Raw genomic sequence first — 12,835 nt, forward strand, 5'->3', positions numbered from 1 at the left:
TTTCTTTTAAAATAATATTTTCGTGCATAATGAACCTAATTCGGACAAAAGTCTTTTATTAAGGATGTTTCTCGAGCCCTCCCATCATACTGGTGGGATCCGAAGACATCTTTTCACCTAAGAAACTTTCCGAGCAATACCCGCCTTTGCAAGATCCTCGGAAGATCCCATCATCGGGGCTTAAACTCGAAAATAGAAATATTTATATGCAATGATATGCATGATGCAATATATATGTATGCTATGCTAATGCAATTATCTATTTTTTTATTTATTATTATTTAATTATTATTGTCATTTTATTTTTTATTATCACATTTTCTATTTTATTTCTTATCATTATTTTTTCATACTTTACATTTTTTATTCTATTGTTATTTATTTATTATTTTTATTGAATAATTTTTGTATAGTCAAATTCTTTATTTATTAAAATTTCGGGATCCTGAAATCGAGGTCCTCCCATCGTACTGGTGGAGCCTTGATTCGGATTCCGAACCTAGGGAATATGGGCTCGAGATTACGACTTCTCGTGTCCCGACCGATCATCCCATCATCGGTACATTACACTCGTAATCAATATCTTGATGTTTTATATCATTTATATTTGTTTATTTATTAGTTATTTTATTATTATTTTATTATATATATATATTTTATATGGACCTCACTTTCCTAATTTTAAATATTTTTAACAGGTACTTTCCTATATTTAAATTTTCCTTAACTAAATATGCAAGTTTTCTTATTTTTATGTTATATTATTTATATATATATATATATATATTCCTTTATATATATTGCTCCCTTTATCTGAAAAATTACCTCTTAAAAATCTTAAAAAAAAACATTATATTAAAGTACTCCAATCCTAATCCTAAATAATTGAATAATAAATCCGAAAGCTAACAAAATGAACAAACCCAAATTATTGCAGACCTTAATAACATGGCAAAGAGTTTACCTTTATGGGCTCAATACCCACTCAATTTTGTCCACTTGCTTCTCTGCGGCCCAAATCCTATTCACAGAGAGCCCAGATTGGGAGATGGCCCGCTTACCCACTTCATGGACTCAATTCCTTCTCTCCCAAAACGGTGCCGTTTCTAGCTGCAACCCTTTTTCAAAACGGTGCCGTTTTGATTTATACCTAGGTATAAAAACCCCTTCTTCATACTTTCATTTTCTGCCCCAATTTTCTGTCTCTACCACTGGACCCTTTCCTCTCTCTCTCTCTAGAAACTTCCTTCTTTCCTTTCACCGGTCACCCAAAGACTTTCCCATTCCAGGCACCGGTCAGCTCTTTCTCACTACCCCTCTCTACCCTACCGCTGACCACCCAAAGCTCCAGATCCCTCCAAACCGCCGATCGTCTCTCTCTCTTTCTCCCTGAATGTCGCTCGGTCCTCTCTCTCTCCCCTAATCAGCGCCGATCGGGCTTCCTCTCTCTCACTCTTCTCTTACTGGTGCAAACCCGGGCCCCAACTCTCTCTCTCTAAAACGAGCAGCACCCCAAAATTGGACCAAGATCTTTGATTTCCACAACTGGCGACAGTTAATCCCAGTTTGAAACTCACCAAAAACCCCAAACCCGACTATCCAGCCAACAACACCTAAAACTTTTTCCTTTTCTAAACTTTTCCCCAACCGGCAGCACTCAAAGATGCCCCCTCATGATCTCTTTTTTTTTTTTTTTTATATCTGGATTGTGGTATTTTTTTCGACTGCTAAAAGGTTGCTAGGGATTTTTGGTTGCTGGTTGCTAGGATTTTCTAGGTTTGCAGGTTGTGGCCCTTTGATTTTTTTTGTTTCTGGCTACAGTGGGGCTTTATACACTCAACTTTTTGGCCGAGTGTAGTGCCTCCACTACCCTACCAGACGCGAGGTGCCTGGCAGGGTGCGTCCGCACCCTGCCTGTCGTACCCCTCTCTCTCTTCTATTTTTTTACTTCATTTTTTATTTTCATTATTTTTATTTTTTTGTTTATTTATTGTTTATTTATTGTTTATAAAATTTTATTATAAATTTTTTAGTGTCTACAAAAACTAATCACGTAATGCCTAAAAACCAATCACGAAATGCTTAAAAACGAATCTCGCAATACTTAAAAACCAATCTAACTAATTTCAATTCCTTAACTTTGAGATTCTATGCATAAACCAATGAACTCAAGAACCTAAAACATGTACTTTTTTTTTTTGCTAAGCCATGAAATTGTGCATTTCATAAAAGATAGGTTACAAAACTCCATAACCCTCCAAAGCAAAACAAAATAAATCCCTATCGGGGAGGGCCTTGCTCACTCCCCTTATGCAAAAATAAAATATACTCCCTTTACAAAATATTTCTTGAACAATTTCAATTCAAAATCTCATAAAAAAAAATCAAAATCTTCAGCAAATATGCTTAACAATCATCCCAATATCAGACACAACAAAATCATGAACCATTATAAAACTCATCAAACATACTTCAGCTATTTCTTTTCCCTAAACCCATCATCTTAACTAATCTGATCCAACTCATCAACAAAGGCATCTCCATCGTAGCACACATTTCGAAACAAGTCATCACCAGAAAACATCTAATTACCAAATTCATCACGTTGCCTGTAATCACCATAGAAGAGTAAAATCGTTGTTCATCGTCCTTGAGAACCCCAAGATCCACTATCTAAAAAAATAAAATAAAATAAGAAAGAACTAGATATCATCTCCGAATGGCAAGATAAACAGTATTTGACCAAAGAGAGAAATCGAAATTTAATTTTAAAATTTTTATCTTGATGGCGGGATAGAGAAAATGAAACCACTTTAACTTGTTTGAAATTGTTTAAAGGGTATTGTTGTCAAGTCATGTCAAAAATTAGCTAAAACTAGTTAAAATTATAAAAAAAATGATATTTTTGAATTGAGCTTATGAGGAAGGTTATTTTTCACAATTTCCTCAAAATATAACATAAGATATAACACATTTTCTTTGTAAAAAATAAGGGAAAAATAAATTTCACATTTTCTTACAATTTTTTATACGTGAAGAAATAATTCATTTCATCAGAGATCGCATTAAGGGAAATAGAGAAGTAGCAGAAACAAAACAAACCAAGGTAGCAGAGAGAATCCAAACACTAAATGCAGAAAAAACTAAATACAGAAAAAGCAATCGACTTAAGGGCATCAGATTTAGCAAGACCACGATGTAGCTGAGGAAGGCCGATTGCCACTTGTGCCGCGAGAATTCTTACTATATATAGTTGACAGTTCCAGAGAAAGAAGGCTTGGGAGGCATTTCAAGGAGCTCAACTTCACTTTCAAGCACCTTCAAGACTTTTCTTATTGAAGGACGATCTGTGGGCTTCATCTGTACGCACCATAAGGCTACTATTACCATTTTCCTCAGAATTTTGTTTTCAATTTCTGTCACATCTCCAAGCTCCATGATATCTCCTTCGTCTAATCGATCATAAATCCATGATGAAAAATAAATTTGACTTAAATGTTCGGTAAAGACATTCAAATTTTTTCTCCTTCCGATAATTTCCATTACCATCATTCCAAAACTATAAACATCGGCTTTATATGATATACCTCCGGTATTTTATAAAACAATTCAGCAGCCATATATCCTAGCGTACCTTGTGCTGCTGTGAGAGAAATAACATCATCATCCACTGAATACAATTTTACACAGCCAAAATTTGAAACTTTTGGAGTAAAATTCTTGTCTAGAAGTATGTTATGTGGCTTGATATCAAAATGTAAGATTTGCAATTCACAGCCTCTATATAATATTCAACACCTTGAGCCACTCCCAATGCAATCTTAAACATTTTTTGACAACTCAAAGTGTTATTTTCAATTGAAAATATAATTTTATCCAAGGACCCATTCTTCATGAATTCATATACAAGAGCTTGTTTTGATCCCTTCATGCAAAATCCAATAAGTCTTACCACATTAACATGATGAATCCTTCCAATAGTTGCAACTTCATTGATGAAATCTTAGCCATTAGCTTTTGATTTGCTTAACAATTTTATCGCAACAAGTTGACCACTTCAAAGTTTTTCTTTAAACATAGAATAATATCCTCCTTGACCTAATTTATTCTTGAAGCCATCCGTCATTCTTTTTATTTCAGAAAAAGAATATCTTATAGGCATTAAATTGTTTTGATTTTGAAGAAAATTCTCAATCTCGTCATCCATCGATAAATACCTCCTATTTAATTCGTGTATAACAAATACAATCAAGCAAGTTATCCCCAAAAATGTTCTTAATAATATAATTCCTGTTTCTCGAAAAAAAGAAAAAAGAGAGTACAAAACAAATATATAAATCAATTAGTTGGACAACAAGATTGTAGAATATGTGCATGCTAGTTACTAATTTAATTTGCGTATATGCTGCCAAATTTCACAAGCAAACTTCATAAAAAAATTTGAGATAAGGTTCAAATTTATCACCACCCGACCTAAGGTAATGGATCAAATTTACTATTTATTTTTTCAACAAGTGTAATATTTATCATTGTACATTTTCGTTCATTTTGTAACTTTTGATCACTTTTAACAAATTTAAAAGTATATTGACAAAATTGTATGCATTCAAGTATGGTGATAATTTGGTTCATCACCCAAAGTAAAATGATAAACTTGGACATAATTTTTATTTGGACCAAAAAACATTGTAGCAACATAAAAATACCTAACTGAAAAAAACCCAATGAATGTAGTTCAATATTATTCATGAATTATTTATAGTATATCGTCTCTTATTTAATAATTTTATCCTTTATTGGAATCTCTTTATACATACATATACTTTATATACAATACTCATACAAACTATATAAATTTGAGGGCTCAAGTTGCAAATTAATTAAGTTTTACACCTTTTTATAATTTCATATACTATTCGTACTCATCATTACATATAAAATTTCAAATCAATGTGATAATCCATATCATACATATACAACGTCAATGTCTCTAAAATAAAGAGAAAATAATTTTGGTGGATAAGGCAACCTAAAAGTTACGTGTAATTAATGACACCACCTACAGCAGAGAGAAAATAAAGAGAGGGAATATATTTTCTTTCAATGCGTTCGTGCCCACAACCTATTGTTCCACCTACCCACCACGTTATCAATGTTAATTCTGTAAAGCGACTTGATGAATCCAAGCACAACGAAAGGTTCAAGGCGGTAATGCACACGGATTCCATCGACTGCTATTGTAGTTCCTTTAGACATTTTTTGGAATGTCTCAACATATCTTTAATCTATTGCTATATTCATAGTAGTTACCATTTATATCGTAATATCAAACTCATTGAGGAAAATGTTGGTGATTTATTCTCTATAATCTGTTTTCTAAACCTTCTTATTGGACAGAAAGACACTTTGGAGAAAGCCTAGTAATCAATTTGTTTTTAAATTGACTTCAAAAAATTTCACGTTATCTTAGCTTGTGAGTTGTTTTTAACAAAATGTGTTTTCAAATTTGGAATTTAAATAATGCAGTCCAAGTGGGAGATTATTAGATTTTTTTTCAAAAAATAAAGGGTAGACTTAATTTATTTTACCTTTTTTTTTTATAAAAAATGGGTTAAGCTTATTTGATATTGATAAAGAGACAATATTATAATTCCTAATATGATCTAATAAAGAGGAGTAGACTCCAATATTAAATATGAGCTTAAGAGTATAGACCTGTGTAGAAAATCTTAAATTTTATAATGGGTAGGACTAAGGATTTATCATATAAAAGTAAAGCATAGGTTCTCTCTCTTTCTACACCAAAAATATTAAGTTTCTTATCCATTCAAAAGTTTTTAGATTAAAGGAGGAAGATTTTAGGGCATTGAATCTCAGCAATTAATTTAGTTAGTATTATTACCATTGTGAAATCATGTATCATGAATCAAATGCACTTTTATGTTCTAAATTCCGTTATGGTATATTCTGAGTTAATTAAATTAATTATACTTCAAGAAATAAAGAAATAAAGAAATTTAATAAAGGATATTGAATATGGAAGAAAACTACCTTGGTATTTCCATTTCACAATGATGTATTTATAGTACAAAGATGATAAAATAAGATAGTTATCAAAATTCTAATTGAAAGATAGGTTTCGAAATTCTAGTTTAGATAAAACATATCTCATCTATAGATTTAAATATATCATCCTTAATATCTATCTATGTCATCCTTTATACTTGTCTTTTGTTCTTAAATTGACCTTTATCTGCTTGTTGATTGAAGATTTAGCTTTATCTATATGTTGAGTTAACTATTGCTATTTGTAACTCCAATATGCCCTCGTAAGATGGTGGCACTATTAGTGACTCCAATATTGGATAGAAGGAACTAGAACCTTGCTTTGGTAGCGATTTAGTAAGTGCATATGCTAATTGATGTTCTATGGGAATATAATTGTCGTGAAGTTGCCCTTGTTTCACTTTTCCTTTTACAAAAAATTTCTATCGCAAATGTTTCATCCTCGTATGAAAGATTGAGTTTTTGCAAGTGTGAGTGGCACCTATGTTATCACAGTACATAGTGGGACAACTATGTAAGATTATCTGAGGTTCTTGAACGAGAGATTGAATCCATGTTGCTTTTGAAACAATAGGTGCAATAGCTTGACATCCAGTTTCTGTAGAGGACTTAGCTACTGTCTTTTGTTTCTTTGAACTTTAAGAGATTGAAGTGCTTCCAAGATATATGATAAAGGCAAAAATAAAGGTCCTATCTTTAGGATTTCCTGCCCAGTCAGAATCTGTGAAGACTTGCAAAGATGGAGTAGTTTCCTTTTTTAATGAATAAACTATAGAACAAGGTTCCTTTGAAGTATCTTAGTACTCTCTTCAATGCTTGATAATGTAGCATTGATTGTTTATGCATAAATTGAGAGAGTTTGTTAACAACAAAACAAATATCAAGTCTAGTAAGAACAAGGTACTAGAGAGAACAAACAATTTTCCTGAATTCCTCGTCGTTGGTTGCTGTAGAACTATCATGTAAACTAAGTGGAGCTATAATAGAGATTGGTGTATTTGATTCTTTTGCACCAGACATACCAACTATGATTAGAATATTTGAGATATATTTATGTTGAGATAGAAAAAGACCTTTTGGTGTAGGAAAAACTTCAATGCCAAGAAAGTAGCTTAAGAAACCAAGATCTTTGATTATAAATTGTGATAAATTTTGGTGTAGGATAAACTAAAAACACAAGAATTTACGTGATTCGATCTTTTGATGACCTACGTCTACGGGCACAGCAATAGAGAAAAATTCATTAAGAGAACAATAAGGAGATTACAAAAACAATCTCAAACTCACAACCCTTATCCCATATACACCCAAATCACTCTCTCTAAATCTAGGTGATGATTATTCTTTAACCCTATAGGGTTCTTTTATAGTATAATAATCTTTATCGTACTATAATTAAGAATTGTTATTCTAATCTAACTAGATTTAAAGACTATTAAATAAGGTATATTAGTTTAATTAGAATTAAACAATCCTAATTAAATCACAATTCAAGACTACCCTAACAATTGTCAAAGCTATATCGGCCAAAACATGATTGCATGGACACCCACCGGTAAGTTCTCTATTCTTAAGAAAAAACGATGCAATGCTGACAACAACCTAGAAAAAGAATCACCTAATTAAACAAGGGAATTTTTGCAGAGCTAAAGCCTGTAATTTCTAGAAAGAATACCAACACACTGTAACACCCCGTACTGTCGTTTAACCATCAATAAGACCCTATCGATTAAACAAAGAGTCACTTGATGTAAATTAAGGGTCAAAAAGCGGTTACGAGTGAAAAGAATATTTTAAAATAAAATATTATTTTCTGTATAAAATAATATTAAAATATTAATATTTTATCTATTATTGAAATTAGTCATGAAAAATGATAATATGATTGATCTAAGTTGGGGAGAAGAAATAAGAAAGAATTTCAAAGAAAAACAATGATAATTTTGTCTGCGTGATTTTATTAAATCGAGTTAGCGCGAGTAAGTAAATATTTAAAATATTATGGTGACACCGCGTTGAATCGCAATTTCGATATTCTGATTGTACGAGTGTAAAGGAAGAGAGATAGATGGAAATTAAAATTTTTAAATGCATCGAAAAGATCAAATTTTAAAATACGGAAGTTGAAAGGTTGTGTAGTAAATAAAATGAAATTGAGGACTCACATGTAAATTTTAATAATTAAAGGAAATAAAATAAATACTAGCAACAATAAAAAAAATTATTATAAAAGATCACATGGGCAGCTGCCCATGTGTGGGATAAGGAGGCCAAAATGTAATATTTTTTTAAGTTAAATGATGGTAGGGGCCGACTTAAGAACACAAGGGAGAGAAAACAAAAAAAAAAAAGGGGCCGGTCAAGTGATATAGAAGAGATGAAAGAGAGAAAGGCAAAGAAAAGTCAAAGCCATTTAAAGGAGTAGTAGCCAGATTTTAGGGAGAAAGAAAGAAGAAGAAAGGAAAAACGAGTGGGGGAACATTGACAATAAACTTGTCATTGACGGCCCCACCATGAAGCCATATCAAATACAACTTTTCTTTGTCTCTTTCATTTTATCCTTAGCCATTTTGGGAGAAAAAGAGAAAGGGAGAAAGAGCCGAAATGTGAGAGAGAAAGGAGGAAGTGTCACGGGTTGAAGGGAGAGTTTCTTGGGTGGTTGTAGCAGGTCTTGAGGGGAGAAACAAAGCAAAGAGGAAGCCATTTATGGAGCTAAATAAAAAAGGGAAAGAAGCTGATTTTTGAGAGGAAAGAGAAACCTTGTGCTGCTAGATTTTTGGGAAGGAAAAGAGAGGAAGCTGGGTTGTTATGGTGACCAGCGGTGAGAGTGAAAGTAGAGAGCTTGCTGCCGGCGTTGGGAGTGAAAGAGGAAGGAGGAAGGATGAAGGCTGTAGCAAAAAGGGTGAGAAAGAGATCGGGTGAAGGAAAGGTAATGGGGGCATAAAAGGAAAAATATATATAATAAAATAAAATAATATATATATGTATAGTGGGTTTCAATATTTAAGAGAAATGAGTAAAGGTGGTACATTGTGGTGGCAGGCCGAAGGAAATAACGAGCGACCAGTAAGAAGGAATAAGTAGATACATTTTTGAATTAATAGCGACGTAACACCCCGCTATTGTGAGGTGAGTAGGGGGTGTCAATTTTAAAATTCTCATAATAGTATAAAAGTATGTATATTTTATTTTAGATGCAAAATTGTGGATAACATGTGCTGGTAGAAATTTTAGGAAATTGTGAATGTAAATTATTTTCAAAAATTGTTTTGAATATATATATATATGTATAAATTATATGTAAAGTGTTTTCAAAATGGGAAAACAAGCCATTCGTACTGTTTTACCCTAAAATCTGTGCCTTATATTTGTGCAATGTGCATCCATGTTTATATTGCTTATCCACCATGCAAATTATTGTTTTGAAATTCATGCATAAATTCATTTTGAGAAAATGATAGATTTTATCATACCCTATGTTGAATGCTTTGGAAATAATTTTGAGACGAGTTTTTAAGGACATAAAATGATTTCAAAAAAAAAAAAGGCTTTACAAACCGAGGGCATCGAGAGTAGGCCGAATGTCAGATCGGTTAAGTGTGACCCTCGTGCACGAGTGAGCTCTAGCTAGAGAACCTTTGGGTCGCCAACGGGCAGTTAGGCGTGGTGGGGACCACGCCTGTGATGTATGTATGCGTGGCTAGCCCACCAATGATTTACACGGTTGCGACCGCCGGATATCTCCGATGTCGGCCAACATCATGAGACTGCCATGGCATGTGGGATCCGGTGGAGTGAGGCTCCAAAATGTTATTACGTGGTAATGGGACCACGGGTTTATTTTCATTTCCTACTCGAGAGTGGCATCTCTGGGTTTTCAAATTTATATTTCTTTGCATGGTGAAAGTGGAATTTAATGGTTTTTCTGCAGCTCTCTTATTTTTACGGTGAAATGAATTTTAACTCCTCGAGTGCAAGACAATTTGTGATTTACATATGAGTTTGATTAACATTTGATTTCATGGGAGCTTGCTGAATATATTGGTTTGATTTGAGAAAAATGTCAATTGATCTTAATGACGGAATTTTCTTTATGTAAAAAATTATTTTAATTCAATATTTCAAATGATTGACTTGAATAAGGTTATTGATCTGTTTTGTAGTGAAAATTTTTGTCTACCTTGGTTAATTTACCAATTGAAGTGTTTATAATGCGTAAGAAATTCTCAGTATTTCATATAAGGCACAAACATCCGTTTGAAATAAATTGTTTTTATAATCTTGCATTTTTAATATCAACTGATCTGTTGTTTGCTTGTTTCACATCTACGCCCTACTCACGGAGCCGATGATCACTGAGTCTGTGAGACTCACACCCCTTTTTATTTTCCTTTTTGCAGACAGTGATCAGCCTAGTGAGTAATCATCGGAACGTATGGTCCACCGCAAATAGGTAAAGGCATCTCATAGCATTTTATCCCGAGTCACTCCACTGTTAGAGGTTGAGTTGTAGTACTCTGGTTTTACTATGTAAACAAATATTAGTTTTGATATAAACGAAGATTTGGGATTTTTGAACTCAATGTATTTAATTGTGATGTCATGACTTAAAGTCAAAATTTAATGGCTATGCTTATTATTGAATTCATGTTATAAATATATATGGATCAAACATTAATACAGTTTAGTATAACTGTACAATGAGTTATTGAGAAATTTCTTTTAGGCTTGTTCGGGACTTGACGGGATCTCCCGGAGGTCTCGGACGCCGGTAGCGACCAATGAGGGGTCGTTACACGCACGTACTAATTTTGTACCGTAACCATAAACCACCTTGTTTTTTTTTTTTCAAAACAGGGATTTAGTGCCTTTTGATCATGATAATCAGGTAAAGATGTTTCAATTTTTTAGGGTAAAATTCACTTTTTAAAAAAACTTTTTTATCATAATTATACATGAATCTATTAATTTTTAAAATGAAAACTCCACCCTAAAAGAATATTTTCTTTGGACACATAAGTTTTCCATTAATTTGATGACGTAATGATATTTTTACGATAATTTTACTAGTCATTAATTTTAAAAATTATCACTATATAAAACACAATTTCTCTCTACCCAACATTCTCTCTCCGTCTCTCACTAAATTTTCTCCGACATAGATGGCAATGACAACAAACGTTCTTAGAATGAATCCGATTACAGGAACACCAAATCTAGATAGAAAATGCCAGATTTGGCATTCTTGCAATGCGGATGAGTGTTGAAGGAGCTCCCCGGTGTCAAGGAATGTTAGATTTGGCATTCCCTAACTAGATCTAGCCACGAAAGAGATAGATCCGATGTTCCCAAGGTCGAATCTAATGAGGGAATGCCAGATCAAACATTCTCGCAATATTGACGAGCGTTGGCAAGGCTCCTACTACTGAGGAACGAGGATCTAGCGTTCTTCAGCTAAATTTGACTATGAAAGTGACAAGCATTGGAAGGGCTCCCTAGCCAAATATAGTGTTCTTGTGACACCAAGGAGCCTTGGCAAGTCCAAGATGGTGCTAGGGTAAGGAGCGACATCTATTGCGTGAGAGAAAGAAAAAGAGTGAAAAAAGAAGAACATTTTAAACATTTCACATTTAGATATTAACATCGTTTACAAGTTTGGGACAAAGTGATCAATTTGAAAACTAATGGACCTATATGTAGTTATGACCAAAAGTTAAGGGGATCAATGTATTTTGCTCCAAAAAAGTTGTATCGCGTCTTGTTGAAAAACAAGTTGTCATATTAAAAAATTGTTGCAATCATCTCTTAAGGCCTCCGCAAACAGTAGAGAATATCTTTCCAGTAAAGTTCTTGAACATTTTTTTACAAAATCATTAGGAAATGAGACAAAGTTTTGCGATTCATCAACAAAATCATCTGGCAAAGACTTTTTTAGAATTTTTTATGAGATTTTATGTCACAACCCGGAATTCCCATTGAGCCTGTGACAACTACCGCGATGTCTCGATAGGCATTCATACCCCGAATACTGATCGAAACATCGCAAGGCTTTCGTACCAGTTTTCTTATTTCCCCCGTGAGTAATCATTCCACAAATCATATTTTAAGAGGAGTATTTTATTTTTATTTTTTAAAAAACAATAGAAAAACGATTTACACCTCACAGGGGCACTTTTTTTTTTTTTGCCAAGACTTCCGAAAATTGATCAAATTATAAATATTCAATAAAAATATTCTATTTTCTTGAAAGGTAATATTTATAGAAATAACAGTAAATAGTTTTATAACGTGAAAACAAAGTAAATTTACATATAGTGTAATACAGTAAGTCAAAACATGAACTTAAATTACAAAGACACGTGAGCTCACAAATTAACAAAAGTAGTAAAGACAGTGAACCTACTGCTGGTGAGGTTGCAGAGCCAACTGTGGTCCACGACTAACTCAGTTATCTACACATTATGTAACTACCCCTCCTCAGTCACTACCGGCGTCCAAGACCTCTGGGAGATCCCGCCAAGTCTCGAACAAGCCTAAAAGAAATTTCTCTATAACTCATTGTACATTTTTACTAATCTGTACTAATATTTGAACCATATATATAATTTTATAAATTAAAATTTCATAAGAAGTATAGCCATTAAATTTTGACTTTAAGTCATGATATCACAATTAAATACATTGAGTTCAAGAATCTAAAATTTATGTTTTTATCAAAACTAATATTTGTTTACATAGTAAAATCAAAGTACTACAACTCAATCTCTAA

This window comes from Theobroma cacao, chromosome 7, assembly GCF_000208745.1.
Source record: "Theobroma cacao cultivar B97-61/B2 chromosome 7, Criollo_cocoa_genome_V2, whole genome shotgun sequence".
Taxonomy (NCBI): Eukaryota; Viridiplantae; Streptophyta; class Magnoliopsida; order Malvales; family Malvaceae; genus Theobroma; species Theobroma cacao.